The following is an 18,344-nucleotide window of genomic DNA, read 5'->3' as shown; positions in this document are numbered from 1 at the left end:
TTGTAAATTTGAAAACAAGTTTTTTTCATAAACAGTTTACAAAGCGTTTTCTTAAATTCTAAAATAGTTACACTTTTAAATTTTAGTTACACTTTAAATTTTTTACTTATAACTCTCTTAAAATCTAGTAGTTGTAGATACGTACATTGTTTTTAAGGTAAAAATTTTACCAGTTTACTTCAATAACCACTTAGCATATATCTATTTGAATATAAATTGTAGAATTATTAATTAAACGTATTTTTTCATTATTAAATTATAACTTATATCTTGAAATTAACTTATATCTTTTCATTAAATCTATTTCATAAAAATCAAACTATTCTTTGTATGAATAAACAGATTACAATTATTTATTTATTTATACAATATCAACATGCTGATATCCAGTAACACTTATGAATTAATTTCGTAGCATGTGAAAAATGACATGCCTAACTAAAACTTAAACCTGTAATGGCTGGATGAAAGATAGGAGAAACTTTACCACTCTGCCATGGAGATCGGTGTGTACAGTTGCTGCAATGTAACGGCAAGCTTGAAGTTGCGACAATTACTACCAAATGTAGAAATATGTTACTTGCCCATAGTAATTCCCCTTACTAAATAATTGTTCTATTTTTAACAAATGAATACAACAATTTTGAAATGAGATACAGTTGACTAATTCTGTACTGTACATTGTAAAATGTATTAACAGATGGCAAAATATTACCTTTTACTAATTAGATGGTAAATATTGTGATAGATGGGTTATTACTGTAACTTTAATTATTTACTAAAAAATGAATTATCTGCTTAATTCCTCAGCTAAAACACTCTCCTTGCTTCATCACTATCCTTAGTGAAATTGTCACCACATAAAGAGACAATGAAAGATTGTGTCAGAGAATCTATTAGTGAATATTGGCTCCATTATTCACCTTTTTTAACTTTTTCACAGTAAGGTTTCCAGTGTTCATTGCTCAACAAATTCTTTTATCTTCACATATTTTCTGCACTTCTGACATCTTAAACATTGTGTAGTGGCTTGCAGCATGTCACTTTACTTCTGACCATACCGTCTCAATTAAATTTAATCAGGATTGGAAGATAGAAGATGCAGAACTTGATGCCCACTTCTTACCAACAGTTCATGAAGTTGGTATTGTTTTCTGTAACTTTTGTTCAATGTAATTAGTTCATACAATTGTGGTTTAAGCATTTGAAATGAAAGTGAAATATGATCTTTTTGTAGCCAAACAGTCATGTCTTGTTTCTTGCTTGATGACACTAGAAGTTTTTCAGTAAGGATATTATGATACAGAGCATAATAACAGATACAGAGTTGATACAGAGTAACAACTACAAACTCAGGAGGAAAGTTAGGAACTAATTTTTCTTCAGCCCATTTCAAATAATTTTTAGTATTTATACTACCAATAACTATAATAACCAATACTGGTTATTAGCATAATAACCACTTTTTGATTTGGCTGTCTAGGTTAACATGCTTTTGGAATAACACCCATTTCACCTCCAGCATGAATTAAATTAAGCATTCACCTTTATTTATTGGTAAATGAAGTCCTGCACCGTTGTCGTCAGTCCATGATTTTGCCATTGAATGAGATAATAAAACAAAGATAATAAAACTTTTTTTTTTTTTGTCTTCAGTCATTTGACAGGTTTGATGCAGCTCTCCAAGATTCCCTATCTAGTGCTAGTCGTTTCATTTCAGTATACCCTCTACATCCTACATCCCTAACAATTTGTTTTACATATTCCAAACGTGGCCTGCCTACACAATTTTTTCCTTCTACCTGTCCTTCCAATATTAAAGCGACTATTCCAGGATGCCTTAGTATGTGGCCTATAAGTCTGTCTCTTCTTTTAACTATATTTTTCCAAATGCTTCTTTCTTCATCTATTTGCCGCAATACCTCTTCATTTGTCACTTTATCCACCCATCTGATTTTTAACATTCTCCTATAGCACCACATTTCAAAAGCTTCTAATCTTTTCTTCTCAGATACTCCGATTGTCCAAGTTTCACTTCCATATAAAGCGACACTCCAAACATATACTTTCAAAAATCTTTTACTGACATTTAAATTAATTTTTGATGTAAACAAATTATATTTCTTACTGAAGGCTCGTTTCGCTTGTGCTATTCGGCATTTTATATTGCTCCTGCTTTGTCCATCTTTAGTAATTCTACTTCCCAAATAACAATATTCTTCTACCTCCATAATCTTTTCTCCTCCTATTTTCACATTCAGTGGTCCATCTTTGTTATTTCCACTACATTTCATTACTTTTGTTTTCTTCTTGTTTATTTTCATGCGATAGTTCTTGCGTAGGACTTCATCTATGCCGTTCATTGTTTCTTCTAAATCCTTTTTATTCTTGGCTAGAATTACTATATCATCAGCAAATCGTAGCATCTTTATCTTTTCACCTTGTACTGTTACTCTGAATCTAAATTGTTCTTTAATATCATTAACTGCTAGATCCATGTAAAGATTAAAAAGTAACAGAGATAGGGAACATCCTTGTCAGACTCCCTTTCTTAATACGGCTTCTTTCTTATGTTCTTCAATTATTACTGTTGCTGTTTGGTTCCTGTACATGTTAGCAATTGTTCTTCTATCTCTGTATTTGAACCCTAACTTTTTTAAAATGCTGAACATTTTATTCCAGTCTACGTTATCGAATGAGGCCTAAAATTGCTTCCTTTGTCCCTATACTTTTCCTGAAACCAAATTGATCTTCTCCTAACACTTCTTCCACTCCTCTCAATTCTTCTGTATAGAATTCTAGTAAAGATTTTTGATGCATGACTAGTTAAACTAATTGTTCTGTATTCTTCACATTTATCTGCCCCTGCTTTCTTTGGCATCATGACTATAACACTTTTTTTGAAGTCTGACGGAAATTCCCCTTTTTCTTAAATATTACACACTTAAAACTTATTCTTTCAAAATTCTTTTTAAACTAGTTTCACTATTGTTAAAATTAATTTAAAATTTTGAATTCTTTACATAGTTTGTTAACTGTTGGCAGCTTATCTTTGAGTGAAATTCATTCACAGTTTGCCTAACCACATCTTTATCAGAATCATCTAATCCGGTAACTGGTTTAAAAAGTTTTTTTTTGGGGTGATGAACGAAACATTCTGGCCCCTGAGATCAAAGAAGTTCTATTTTTTCTTTTATTAAGCTTTTAATCTGAGCCCTGGAAATGCTACAGGCAGCTGCAGTTCTCTCTTCACACTTCTGCAAGTAATTAAATACTTGTCATTTTTTAATTTCCGTACAGCGAAACACCCCATCTTCATGAAATCATATACATTGTTTACAATTTCACGTGCCTATTTTTGTACTTTTTACTTTTCACAGTAGACTTAAACTCAGCCTTAACTATTCACACGTGAACAACCTACTTCAAAAAGTTTGAACTGTAAACCACAATAAAAACAGTTTACAAAATATCACATCGTACATTAATTGACTGCAACAAAATATACAATACACGCCAAATGAACCGTACCAAGAGGCAGAATCACAGAACTGAAAAGAGAAACAAAAATAAAATAAATATAACTGTTTTGTATTTGAAATATGATGTTACTTTCTTCATACTGTAAACATACAAAATACATCGCTTTGTAAACAGGTGCATCATGTATATGCTGCTAAGAGATGACTAATCATGGTGTGCCAATGTATCAGAGAACAGTAATATAGCAGTGACTTGCAGGCTGATCATCCAAGCTCATATTTACATGACAGTTACTGTACTAAATAGTCAAAATGTTGGTTGTGAAAAAGTGACAGTGAAACTAAATGTAGTAAAACCTGTAATTACATTGTTTATAAGTCATGATGCTTATTTATTCTTACTTCAGAATAATTTGACTTCAACTATAGAAAATTTTCCATTTTATGTGTTATTTCTGGAATTAGGTTTATTTCCTGGTTATGTATATGAGCACATAATACATTTTGATATTGTGCTCATAAATCTTACACTAAATATTACATATATTATGAATAAATAATCAAGTTAATCTTTTATTGTGTTTGGTACACAATAATACATTACATAAGATCATGTCGTTGTATGATAAAAGGGTTATTCAGTGTTAAATCAACAAAACCCACAACCCGACCAACTGGGATTTTTATGAAATTTGGTATGAATTAATTGTTGATAGAGTTATGTGAAAATACTGAATTTTAGATATCTATCATAAACAGTTTCGTTTTTAGAGCCCTTCAAATTTGCTGGAAAATGGCAAATTTTGACTTGCGACAGTAGTCTTAAGTCGATATAATTTTGTTATTTATTAAGGTAGAATGGTAAACTTGGTTTCATTTTAAAGCTTATTTGATGCTCTTTAATATGATATGCAACAAACCTATGTTTACATAAAGTTTGATCTTGAATTTCAGAAAAAACAGGTTTTCAATTTTTTTTATAAAAATATGTTATTTGTCATTATTCTATGAAGCAGTTGAAAGAATTTGAAGCAGTTGAATTTGCGCTTTGGGAGTAAAAAAATAAAATGTGTACCAATGTTTTAGCGAAATTTACTTTTTTTTAAATTTCTAATTAGATTTAGAACGAGACTGAATATGACGAATATGACTGAATATGAACGAGACTGAACGAGATGAATATTAAGTCAAAATGACGTTGAAAATCGTAACACTTTATACTTAAAAGTGAAATTAAGTTAATAATTTTAAGAAAAACAATAAATCTCTCATACATCTAAAAAATGATCTAAAAAAGCTCAAGTTTGAAACATAATTATATATAAAATATAATTTTCAATATTCACTTCTCCTAATACAAGAAGCTACAGTAATATAAATAATAATTGTATGACTAATAATTAAAATATAACAATGCATGTCTTTAAATAATTACAGTTATGGCGTGTATGATTTGGACATTTTGATTGTCTTAAAATCTTACACAATAATCAAAAAGTAAGGAAAATCAATAAAAATTTCAGATTAAAGTTTTATTTTATTCATTCTTAAATTAACTGTTTCATTCCATTATTGTTTTAAACAAATATTTTAATCTGCGTTAATTTTAACAATAGTCTGCTAAATACATCAACAGCACTTATGTGTTGACTAATGTTGATATACTGTTTAAATTTTCAAAGTAATTTTTCTTATAAAAATAATTTTTTATAATAATTATTTAATAAGTGTGATGTGATTAATAAACTACTTAAAAATTATATCAAAACATAAGAAGGAGATGTACCTTGAGGGTGAAACTTCCACATCTTCTGTTGATTCATTTGTAGATAACACACAAGCCAACCACCAAGCACCATTAAAAGTGTATGTGACAAATCCTTTTATATCAGAAATTTCAGGAAAAGCAACTTCTGTTTCATGCAAAACTTTATGTTGTTCATATTCTTCATTTTCGGAAATAATTTTTGTTTTAAGATATCCTTTCCTGACTAGTAAAAAAGTATACAACTTTTGAGTACATCGGATCACCACTGCTTTTGCTAAATGAGGTGCTAAATATTTTTCTTCTTTCTGATATTCTTCATTTGAAACCAACATGAAATTCATATTTTTAGTGTTTGATAGAGCCCAATCATAAAGCTAAAAAATGTTGACTGTTGTTATTTATCATGGTATGGGCATTGTAAACTTGCTTTTGATGCTAGTCTTTTAAGAGTACCACCAAGACCATCACATGCGTTCTTACCATGTGATATGGCAAAGAAGTGCCATTAAACCTCGGCACCAAATTCACAAAATGTTTACAATTTTTATATTATGCTGCTGAGCCATCTGAGAAGTAAATTAGTTTATTCACAATATTATACTTTTCTTTTAAAAATTGAATTATTTTTTTCTGAAAAAAGTGTATTGATGTGTTCTTAAGGTAGTAAGACATAATTAGATTATCATTTAAAGTGTGTGCAAATTCTTGGCTTTTAAAATAAATAGCAAAAGTATGAATTGTAGCCTGTTGATTGTTCCAATGAAACTCGTGAGCTTCATCTTATAGCACAAATGAATAATAATTTTCAGCAAAGTTATATAATGTTATAAAGATTCCGGGTTCAATTGCAATTTTGAAATTTGTTAAGAAGTTTGACTGCTGAGAAGCAACGAGTGAACATCTCAATTTTTATTGAACATCTCAATAAAATCTTCTGTGTTCTCTACTGTTTATAAACTTGAACGATCAGTTGATATCCATTGCTTAAAAGTTATTTTGTCCACAGAATTTTCAACAAATATTGTATCTAAAATGCTTTTAAAATATTCTGACATCTGGACAATTCTTACACTCACCAAGATAACAAATTTATTAAAGTGGATTACAAATAATTTGTGTCACACAGTGTTTATAAGAAGTGAAATTATTGCTGCACTCTTGTTAAATAATTTAATTTACATCCTTCCAACATTAACATTGATCTCACTTTCTGATGAATAACACGCCCGTGTGCACACATACACATACACACATTCTCTGCGAGTTTCACTGCAATCTGCTAAAACACAATTTTTAGGATGTAAAGCAACAAAGCTAGAAAACTCAATTTTAATACATGTATGAGTTTCTTTAAACTGTTGATGTATCTCTTCAGCTTAGCCAGTACTAGTCTTTTTTGAACTTGAAAGTTTCCACTAACTGATTTGATTGTGACAGTCTTTTTTGCCTGGCATTACATGACTTACATCATCTGATTTGTAAAACGCCTGAATACATCCAACTGTGTTTTGATCCAGACAATTTCCAGGTTTAGAGTTTGGTGATGACAGAATCCCTTCTTCTTTAATTAGTTGTTTTCCATGTTGTATCGTGTAATTGGTAGTTCCTAGGAATTTATCTTGAACTTTTTTGATCCTCCAGCTTTGTTGAAGAAGAGTAAGAATTATTATTTTAAGACTTTTATTCATTATACAATTAAATTTTTCTTTCAACTATGTCAAGATTTTGTTCTCAGGTTCACTTGAGATGAAGTCTCAGAGTTTTTACTAGCTACATTGAATATCTTTTCCCGCATTGATGACTAAATTTTTGCAAATTTTTGGCAGGATATGTTTTCTCTTGCAATCTTTTAAATTTTACAGGTGATTCCTCAATACCCATTAAGACTCTTACTGAGCCTGTCTAATGCATAATTCGTTTCATCATAAAGGGCTTCATCATCAACTGCTTCTTCTTCTTCTGAAGCTTTATTACTAATTGAGACAAGTTTTCCCCAACACTTATCACAAACCTTAAAATTTGGATTTTTTTCTGTCATCTATGGTAACACTTTTCTTAAATTATTTGTAATATTATTATGACCTACTTCTTGAAATAGGTTAAAACATTTATTATTGTAAAAGTTGCCACCATACTTCAAAAGATACCTAACTTTAAAAAAATGTTATTCCATAAATAAATAAAATACTTTAGGTCATATTTAACATTATTTATACTAAAACAATGGACACATAGTATGACTAAACTGATGATATAGTAAGTTTCAATACATTTTGTCCTTCAGTTTGTATTAATTACACTGAGTTGTCCCATTACATCATCATTGGTCATTTAGTTGAATTGAGCTATACTATTTCTTATTACCAGACAAAACAAATGAGCAACATATTACCTCATTACTTTTTGTTTCATTTTGCAAGACATTTTATTTGATTTTGAATGTTCAGCCAACAAAAATTTTAGTACTTACCCCCTCAAAACCCCACAAAAAAAGATGTTTTTGTTAAATTGATACACAATTTATTTTTTTCCTCTTGATCGCAATGCTGACCCAGTTTAAAATTTGGACAGCTATTTTATTATAAAATGATAAGATATATTTTTAATAGAAAAATTCACCTGTTCTTTCTGAAATTGAAGGTCAAAAGTCAGTGGCCTTGAAATAAAGATTTATGTAAACATATTGTACATCATATAAAAGAACATCAAATAAGCTTTAAAATAAGTTCACTATTATCATTCTACTCTAAGAAATAACAAACTTATGGTCAACCTAACATTATTTCTGTAAGTCAAAATTTGCCATTTTCCATCAACTTTGAAGGGGGTTCTAAAAACAAAATGGTTAATAATAGAGATCTGAAATTCAGTATTTTCACATAATTTTATCAACAGTTAATTCTTACCACCAAGTTTCATAAAAAACATGTCAAAAAGATTTGACATGAAATAGCTCAAAAGCATAAATTATAGATAAAAAGTAGATTTGATTGAAATATATGTTAATTATTTAAAATATATAATGATAAGCACTTTCATAATAAAGGGATTTAATTAAATAAAAAATTACTATAAAATAATTTGCAATTGAGAAGATATTATTGAAAATTATTCGAACACATATTTATGTACACATTACATGGATTGCAGAAAGAACAGGATCTTTAAAATAAAAAAAATTATTAGTGTTATTTAAAAATTATTGAGAGTAATGTTATTTCTGTAAAAGAAAATTTTTTAATTTTATATTAAATAAAATTTTATATTTTATATTAAATTTTTTAATTTTATATTACATTTTATATTAAATGGTCTGGAATTTACTGAAAATAGCAGTGAAAACATAATGAGACACTTTCTTATAAGCTAAAATAGAGTTATAGCAAAGAAAAAATATAGGTCAACATGATTCATACTTATGGGTGCCACAGTATGATCTCATAGCCCATTTTTGAATCTTAAAAGCTTATTTTGACTTTCTGAGGAGCCCAAAGAGATGACATTACATTTTAGAGGGGAATATAGATCAAATATATAGTGATTGCAAGATTAGCATTTTATTAAGGTGCTTCAAATAAAATAGTACTATTTGATTTCATAACAAACAAAATCAATTTGATCATCTCATGGGAACATACTTGCTTGTAGTAAAATAACCAGAAGATTTTGCTTTATGGATAACAGAAAGATTTGGATTTTGCTTTATGATAACATTGTTATCATTAATAGGGATTCTGTCTGTGCAATCAGCATTATTACTTATACTTGAGAAATACTGCAATGGTTGTATCCTTATTTAAAGTTAGATGGTTATAAGCCTTCCAGTTAGTGATTTTTTTTAACAGCTAATGTAGAATTTTCAATCCTTTTAAATATTTATCTTCAGATTTTGATAAAGTTGTGCCATCTGTGAAGAGAACTTTGCTTATTTGAACAATGATAATTCACATTTTCTATTAATTTGATGATTCTTTTTGTTCTCTTAAACTTGAATTTCCTATATTACATATAAAAATTTGTGATTGATAAAATTATTTATTACTGTTTTGAAATAAAATGTTTGCCAAATTTTTAAGGGCAGTCCCTGCAAGCTGTTGAAGAATAATCTTTTGGTGAGTATATTTTCTCAAGATATTGTTTATTACATGTACTTGCAACTTGTTCAGAAACAATATTAAAAATTTCACCTTTTATAAATGTGTTATAAATGTAGATTGCAGCGTGCCCAAGAATTATCCTTGATCCCTTGCATTTTTTAGTATTTATAAATGATGTTAATGAAATTATTAAATATTCATTCATCGTTTCATTCTTCTTAGATAATATACCTCACTGTATCTCAGATCCTGTAATTGGTTGACATGATCTGAAAATTGTGTACTAACATTTCAGAATATCATTCACTGAATAGACTGTTTACCGCTTTGCAAGTAACCACATCGCTGATAATAATTATTTGGATATTATCCCCTTAATGACAACAATGGTAGTTAATGGTAGTTATAATGTAGTTATGGTATACCTACTTTTCATCTGGAGAATCTGATTCAATTCCTGGTCAGGCATGGAATTTTTCCCAAACTAAAAAATTCATTATCAACTGTTATCGGCTTTCAGCCTGCTGTTATTGATTAAATAAATACGTTTTGGCCACAGTTAAACTTTACCTTATCGTTTTGCTAAAATGCTGGTAAGTAACTGGATTGATTTTGCTTATAACAAGAAGAAACCGTACTGGTTTCATTTTGAAGTATCTGAAACAATCGTAATTTTTTTAGCGTTTTTAAGAGCTTCTTCTGCGCATGTATATGATGTTTATTCTAAATTTGGTGAAACTTGTTTTTTTATTATTATCTTTTCATTTATTTAAGGTTGTTTTATATATTTCTGTTAACTTTGTCTTGGTTCTAACCATTACTTTTAATTTGACATATAGTTTGATTCAGTATGTTTGCAGCATAAAATGTCAATTTGCAGAAGAGGCAGTCATTTTTGCTGTAATTATTAATTACGGCAGAAAAGGAATAAAACAAAAAAATCTGAAATATCAAGAGACTTTTGAATTCCAATGAATATATTATGCTAAATACACTACATCAAAAATTAATTTCAAACTAAATTAAATTTTGTTGTTTTTACGTTTACCGATGTTCAAATATCTTTAATTCAAAATTAACAAAACTCTGCTATGGTTTTCACTTCTTCAGGTTTCAATCTGTGATGTTCCACTCTATAAGTTCACAAATAGAATGCGTATATTGTTTATTCCATTTTTTATGTTCTATTATGTTTTATTACTTTATTTATTCACTCAGAAAACTACAGATGTATATTTGATTATAGCTGTCTATCTACTATTTTTTTATTATAAGAAATAAATTTTATAATGTATGAAAAATGACTGAACAGGATTAGCATGTACAGGAACAGAACTATGTGGGTTAAAGGTAAACATATTATCACTCCGCCATGGAAATAAACATTTATGTGATTTCATCAGTTGTTATCTGTTTATTTGTTGAACGAAAGTTTTATTTTTCTTTTAACAAAGTTTTAGATATAACATCCTCATACACTTAATCAGACTTTAATTTTAGGTACAAAAATTTCCATTGGCAAAATTTTAAGATATTCATATTAAAAAAACAAAAACAAAAATTGGACTATTATTTGATGATAAAAGCAATTAAAACAAACATAATTATTCTTAAAAGTAAATAAAAAAAATAAAAAATCAAGTAAGTAATAAACAGATGATAGGATATAATGTTGCTTTAAAGTGAAATAAGATTGGTGCAGAAATAATCATTTTTGTATTTCTTTAAAATTCTTAATAGAATTTTTTTCTACTATCGGGTGCACTATTTGTAGTTCTTGTTGATTGGATTGGACAATCAATACATGATATATTATAAATTCTATTCTGTGTCTTGGTATTTTAAATAACTCTGATGTATGTCTGGTGTCTCTTCCATGTATTAATAATAATAAATATTCCAGTCATTTAGTTTTTAAACATTTGAGAAGCAAATCGTAAATTACTACTTTAATCTTTTTAAGTGTTTCAGATGGTAATAAAAAAATGATGATCATGATCATGATCGATCAATCAGAATGTTAAAAATAAACCTTGCCTGTGAATTTTGAGAAACTGGGGAAACATTAGAAGTCCTGTACTAATATCACCATGTACAACATAAGCGTGATCAAAAGTAGGAACGATAAGAGAACTGATTGATCATTTTTAAAAATTATAATGATTTCTTAATTATCTAGCAAGTACAATGCATTAGTTGTTTTCTTATAAACATTACTAAATTGATCATTCTAAGAAAGAGTCTGTCTTATAATCCCCAGATTTTTATAACTCTAGAAATTTTATATATGTATAACTTAAAGCAAAAGTGAATCCATATCGATTCATTTATCATCTGTCACTGTTCTACCTATCATAAATGAGCACTATGAATCATTAATCTCAGTATTATACTGATTTCAATTTAATAATTTCATTACTATGTTAAGTGTGTCTTGAATTCAGTGATTGAAAAGGATATATATAATACACTGTCCATGTAGGTAGTGTGCATATAACAAGTATTTACATTTATAAAAATGTATTTGAGATTATTTATGTAAAAGGAAGAGTAGTACAGATGATATCATATTCTGTTAGTCCCAAGAAATCTGCGTAACACCTATCTAGCCAGTCTGGTCTCTCTGTTGGTAGTACCCACAAACGTTATGCAAGTGTTTAAAGATGCATCCACACAGAATTTGTGTTGTTCTCGAGTTGTTACCTGCAGACTCTGGAAAACATGTAGCTTTCTGTCGGTGGTGCATGTTATCTGTAATCCCAGACGGGGAAGAATCGTTGACTTGTTTCGGTCTGACGAGGAATGGTTCCACTTTGATAGATAGATGAATGCACAGAATTCACGCATTTGCTGTACAGTAAATCATATCAGCTGCATGAGTCTCCTCTACATGGACAAAAAGTGGATGTTTGGTTTGCAATGTCATATACGTGAATCTTCATGACATTCTTTCATGGCATGTACAGTCAACAACACTATGACTTTCTTGGATCAGTGTTTTCATGAAGAAGTGATTTTGAAGGGGTTGTGGTCCCCTCAATCAATTTATTTATCCCCTTCTGACGTTTTCTTGTGAGGGATACCTTAAGGAAGCTGCTTACAAAACTCATCTTCACACCATTCTCGAATTCCAGAATGAAATTGAACAATGTGTTACTTTAATTCCTCAACAAATATTACATGTGTTTAAGCGCATGCAAATCATATTCAATTATATGAATTGCATAATGGAGGTCACTTTCACTAACTATTGTAACTTACTCATTTTCCCATAAGGTTGCATCACGTTTTGAACACTGTAGTTAGTGGCATTATGAATGATTTTTTTTTGTTTCTAATTATTAGTTTCGAACAATTTCTTAATGTGTGATATTTTTCCTGATTTGGAGCATCCTGAGTTCAACTGAATTTTTTGTAAAAAAATTTATTTTCCTTCATCATTTTTTAGTATATATCAAATAATCTGAGATGCATTTGATCTAATGATTTTAACTTTTTAAAATTATAACATTTATTAAAAAGGTTGATAATTTTTTAACTTTCAATTTTGACATGCCTATTTTCCATTAATATTCATCTTTTTAATGCATATTATTCTAATTAAGCAGGGGTTTCCAATAAACATTAAATAAAACATTTATTTTTGAGGGGGATTTGTTATAATTCTAAATAAAGCTGGTAAAGATGAAGGAGGATTAACATCTTTAAAGAAGTTAGGTTAGGCATTATGAGATTTATATATAATAATTATTTTTAGATACTTCATACCTAAAATCCATTTCATGTTTTGCTAATCTCTGTAGTGGACGTTAGTGTTTCATCCTGAAGTTCTAGGTTTGAAACCCAGGTACCAGTCAGACAAACATTTTTCACATTTTACAACAAAAAAATATATAAATTCATCATCATTCATCCTCAACTGTTATTGGGGTTAGACTGTTGCTACCATATGAATAAATAAATAAATAAATAATGTGTACTCTTTCCCATCCTCTTTTCCTTGCACTTTCTACTAATCCTTATAATACTATTTTAATCAGTGTTTTACCTACTGTGAAATTCCCCAGTCATTTGACTTACTGGCTGGGGGTATTATATATCCTAGTTAATTCTGACTAAGCATTTTCTCCCATTTTAAGCTAGTCTGTGCAATTAATTTTCTCTCGTACCTTCCAGCTCAGATTTAAAATATTCCAGTATTTTTCTTCCTCATTTCTTAGAATTCATGCTTCAAACTATTCAGATGTACACTCCAAACTTAACAAATCACAGGGTAGTTTTATAGATTGGACTTCATCTAGAACATTAAAATTGTTTCCTTTTATTTATCGCTTCTTTAAACATTGCTCTTCTGTTTTTTTTTACTTTCTTATACTTTTGCAATCTTGCAACATGTTTCCCAATTGCCTTTTAAATTTTACACATTCAATTCTTCTTTCTTCTGTGTAGATGTCCTTTGTTTTCATTGTAATATCCTCTAATTTTAAAATTAAACATTTAATATTCTGCATGTCATCTCCTAAACATATAATGTGTAGACCTTATTTATACAATTTATATTACTGCTTCCTTATGGTAATTCCTTCATCTTCTTCAAAAACATTTTTGTTCTTTCTTTCAGTATACATATTAACTGAAGATAGTGATAATTACTCTTGCCTTCCATCTCTTCCTTCACCATCTTTTATTTTCATAACTGTTTTTTGATACAGGTATAATTTTTTAATCGGTCTTCTCTGTATTTTATCTTAACAAAGTAGATGTGATGGATGAGACATAACCTTACCATCCTATGCTGCTATGAAGCACCTTAATTAAGCACTGAACTTGATATCATTATTATGTTTATACGTAATATCAATTTTTGGGGCTTTCTCAAAAAGTCAGATTGAGTTCTCAGTATCAAAAATGAGGTTTCAGATCATTGTTTGCAGCCCACAAGTATGAATCCTGTCCAATATTTACAAGATTATAAAGATGTATATATATAATATTTATAAACGTGCAATTTCTATTAAAAAGAATTGTTACTTATTCTCTAAAAATAATAATATTCACCTAGCAGTTTTTATGTAACGCAATACAATACTTTAGCTTATGAGAAAGGACCTTATTATGGTTCTGTTGATATTTTTAATAAATTTCTGAACCATTTAAAAAAATGTTCCACTAATTTATTTAATTACAAGTAAAAAAATTGTTATAGAAGCAACTACTCTGTCAATGATTTTTAAAATGTATTAATTAAAAATTTCCTGATTTTTCTCATTCAATGTGTACATAAAAATGAACTCAAATAATTTTCTTTAACGCCTTCTGAATCTTGACTTGTTTTATAGTTATTTTTTAATTAAGTAGTACCTTCAAACAAATTTTGCATGTTAACCACTATACCATGTGGCTGGTCTCTAACAGAATTAGTGACTCGTTTCTCAGAGCATGACCTCTAAAGCAGATATATATTGCTTCATTATATTTAGTATAACATTCAGTAAATATGTACAAGTTATGATATTCAGGCTTTTGATGATGTTAAAAAACCTCTAAGCTTTGTGGCGATGAAATATGGTATGAATTCATATTTATGAGAGAGACTAGTTATAATTATTTAAGCTGTTTCAAATTTGAAAGCCTTAATTGGAGACAAGAGATGAAATTTTTATTACATAAGCCAGTATATTACCAGTTAAATGGCGACAAGCCTATATGCTTTCAGCGATCAGAAAGCAGAACTCAAACATTTTACATTCACTTCTTCTTAATATAATAAATTAGGAAATAAAATAAATAATTATATAGAAATTTCTTCTGTTAGTTATGAACAGTTAATGTTGGAATACTTTGAGAAAGATGCACTGCTCCCATTATGCATCCTTTTCTTACATGCAGTATTTGGAAGTCTCTTTTGTTTAATTAACTAACATAAGTTGCTTTTTTTTTATTTAGTAAACGAGTAAAAATAGGTTTTATTTTAGTAGAAACGTAATATACTGTTTTTATTTTATTTTTTAGAATGCGATTAATAACAGTACTAAATGGGTTTATCTATTGAATCATTCAACTGTTTTATAGCATATGATTTTTATGTACAGAGTGATTCAGAAGGAATGGGAAATAATTTGGGAATTGATTCTAGAGCTCAAAATAAGGAAAAGATTCATACAAATATACGAGTATATCTCTGAAAACAGTTTGTTACTGAGTTATGGCTAGTGAAAAATTTCATAAGGTCATGGCTAGTGACCTCATTTCCCCAGTGAAATGAGGTCATATTGAAATTTTTAAAGCATTATATAATGGGTAAACTTGATGCTTTCTTATGTTTTTAACCTGAAAAATCAAATAAAACAGGTTCCAGAACTCTATATCATGTAGTTTTCATGATATCCAACGTAAAACAGAAAAATTTGCTGAAGAAAAATATTTTTATTTTTAGGTTTGAAGTATAATAATTTTGTTCAATGACTAACTTTTCCACAGACATAGTATTCTTTCATTTTTCAACACATATTGTATAGAGATGTATACAAATTTTGTATAAATTCTCTCCCATAGATTGCTTTGTATGATTCTGCATAGAATTTAAAAATTTTTTAAAAATATATTTTTGATAGGCTCTCTAGTACAATGAATAACAGTTTAGATTTGGAGAAAAATAGACAGAGTTAAAGCTAAAGAGATGACAGTATATGATAATAGTTCTTGTTTAAATATATGCATTTATTACTAAAACCATTTTAAAGTATAATAGTTTTATTGTTGTGAGCGCATTTATTATTTACAGTTGAGAATTTTTTTTGTCATAATTTTGTTTTATATTCCATAACAATAAAAGAGTATAAATCATATGATGTCATAATCTATGAGTTTAAGATAAAATGAAGTGTAAGTTCATAAATAATTCAAGTGTAGTGTCCACTCTATTTTATTGCATCAATATTAATAAATAAACTCCATAAATAGAGTAATAAAACAAAACTCGCCATCCGAGACCATGCATCAGATCCTTAAACCATCTTCAGTCGGTGTTTTATATTCCAAATTATAAAAGTAAATAAATACTTTGTTCTTTATTTTCTATTTATACAATAATAGTAATATTTAATGTAAAAAATGAATAAATAAGAAATCTTTACACCTGGTTGTCGATCGACCGACTGTAGACAAATTTTGTATTTTCAAATTTAAATTTGACATTGTTATCCATAAAAATTATGAATTACATGTAATCTTATCAAAATTATGTTGTTTGAAGTCGTGCAATAAAAGGGTAAATTATTAAAAAAAATATTAATTTGCTACTGCTTTTATTTACAAGAGCTTTCACGAGTATGTGCTACACTTCACCAGGTGATTTATTTTTTTAATGTAGAATTTGAATAAATGACAAATGAAAAAGTTTTTTCTTCACAGGTGAGAACAATATTTTTTTTTGTCTTCAGTCATTTGACTGGTTTGATGCAACTCTACAAGATTCCTTACCTAGTGCTAGTCGTTTAATTTCAGTATACCGACTACATCCTACATCCCTAACTATTTGTTTTACATATTCAAATATTGCCTACCTGTACAGTTTTTTCCTTCTACCTATCCCTCCAGTATTAAAGTGATTATTCCAGGATGCCTTAATATGTAGCTTATAAGTCTGTCTCTTCTTTTAACTATATTTTTCCAAATGCTTCTTTCTTCATCAATTTGCCGCAATACCTCTTCATTTCTTACTTTATCCACCAATCTGATTTTTAACATTCTCCTGTACCACCGCATTTCAAAAGCTTCTAATATTTTCTTCTCAGGTACCCGATCGTCCAAGTTTCACTTCCATATAAAGCTACACTCCAAACATATACTTTCAAAAATCTTTTTCTGACATTTAAATTAATTTTTGATGTAAACAAATTATATTTCTAACTGAAGGTTTGTTTCGCCTGTGCTATTCAGCATTTTATATCGCTCCTGCTTCTTCCATCTGTAGTAATTCTACTTCCCAAATAACAAAATACTTCTACCTCCATATCTTTTCTCATCCTATTTTTACATTCAGAAATAACGAAGATGGACCTCGTTATTTCTACTACATTTCATTACTTTAGTTTTGTTCTTCTTTATTTTCATGCAGTAGTTCTTGTGTAGGACTTCATTTCATTCATTGTTTCTTCTAAATCATTTTTACTCTCAGCTAGAATTACTATGTCATCAGTAAATTGTAGCATCGTTATCGTTTCACCTTGTACTGGATTTAAATTGTTCTTAACTTCATTAACTGCTAGTTCTATATAAATATTCAAAAGTAACAAGGATAGGGAACATCCTTGTCGGACTCCGTTTTTTATTATTACTGCTTCTTTAAATGCTCTACGATTATTACTGTTGCTGTTTGGTTCTTGTAAATGTTAGCAATTGTTCTTCTATCTCTGTATTTGAACCCTAAACTTTTTAAAATGCTGAATATTTTATTCCAATCTATTTATCAAATAGCTTTTCTAAGTCTGTAAATATCATGTATGTTGGTTTGTTTTACTTTAATCTTCCTTCTATTATTAATCAGAGCTAATATTGCTTCCCTTGTCCCTATACTTTTCCTGAAACCAAATTGGTCTTCTCCTAGCACTTCTTCCACTCTCCTCTCAATTCTTCTGTACAGAATTCTAATTAAGATTTTTGATACATGGCTAGTTAAACTAATTGTTCTGTTTTCTTCACATTTATCTACTTCTGCTTTGTTTGGTGTCATGACTATAATACTCTTTTTGAAGTCTGATGGAACTTCCCATTTTTCATAAATATTACACACCAGTTTGTATAATCAATCAATCGCTTCCTCACCTCCACTGCGCAATAATTCTACAGGTATTCCGTCTATTCCAGGAGCCTTTCTGCCATTCAAATCTTTTAATGCTCTCTTAAATTCAAATCTCAGTATTGTTTCTCCCATTTCATCCTCCTCAACTTCCTCTTCTTCCTCTATAAAACCATTTTCTAATTCATTTCCTCCAT

This window comes from Lycorma delicatula, chromosome 13, assembly GCF_047948215.1.
Source record: "Lycorma delicatula isolate Av1 chromosome 13, ASM4794821v1, whole genome shotgun sequence".
Lineage (NCBI taxonomy): Eukaryota > Metazoa > Arthropoda > Insecta > Hemiptera > Fulgoridae > Lycorma > Lycorma delicatula.
This window is presented reverse-complemented; position numbering follows the sequence as displayed.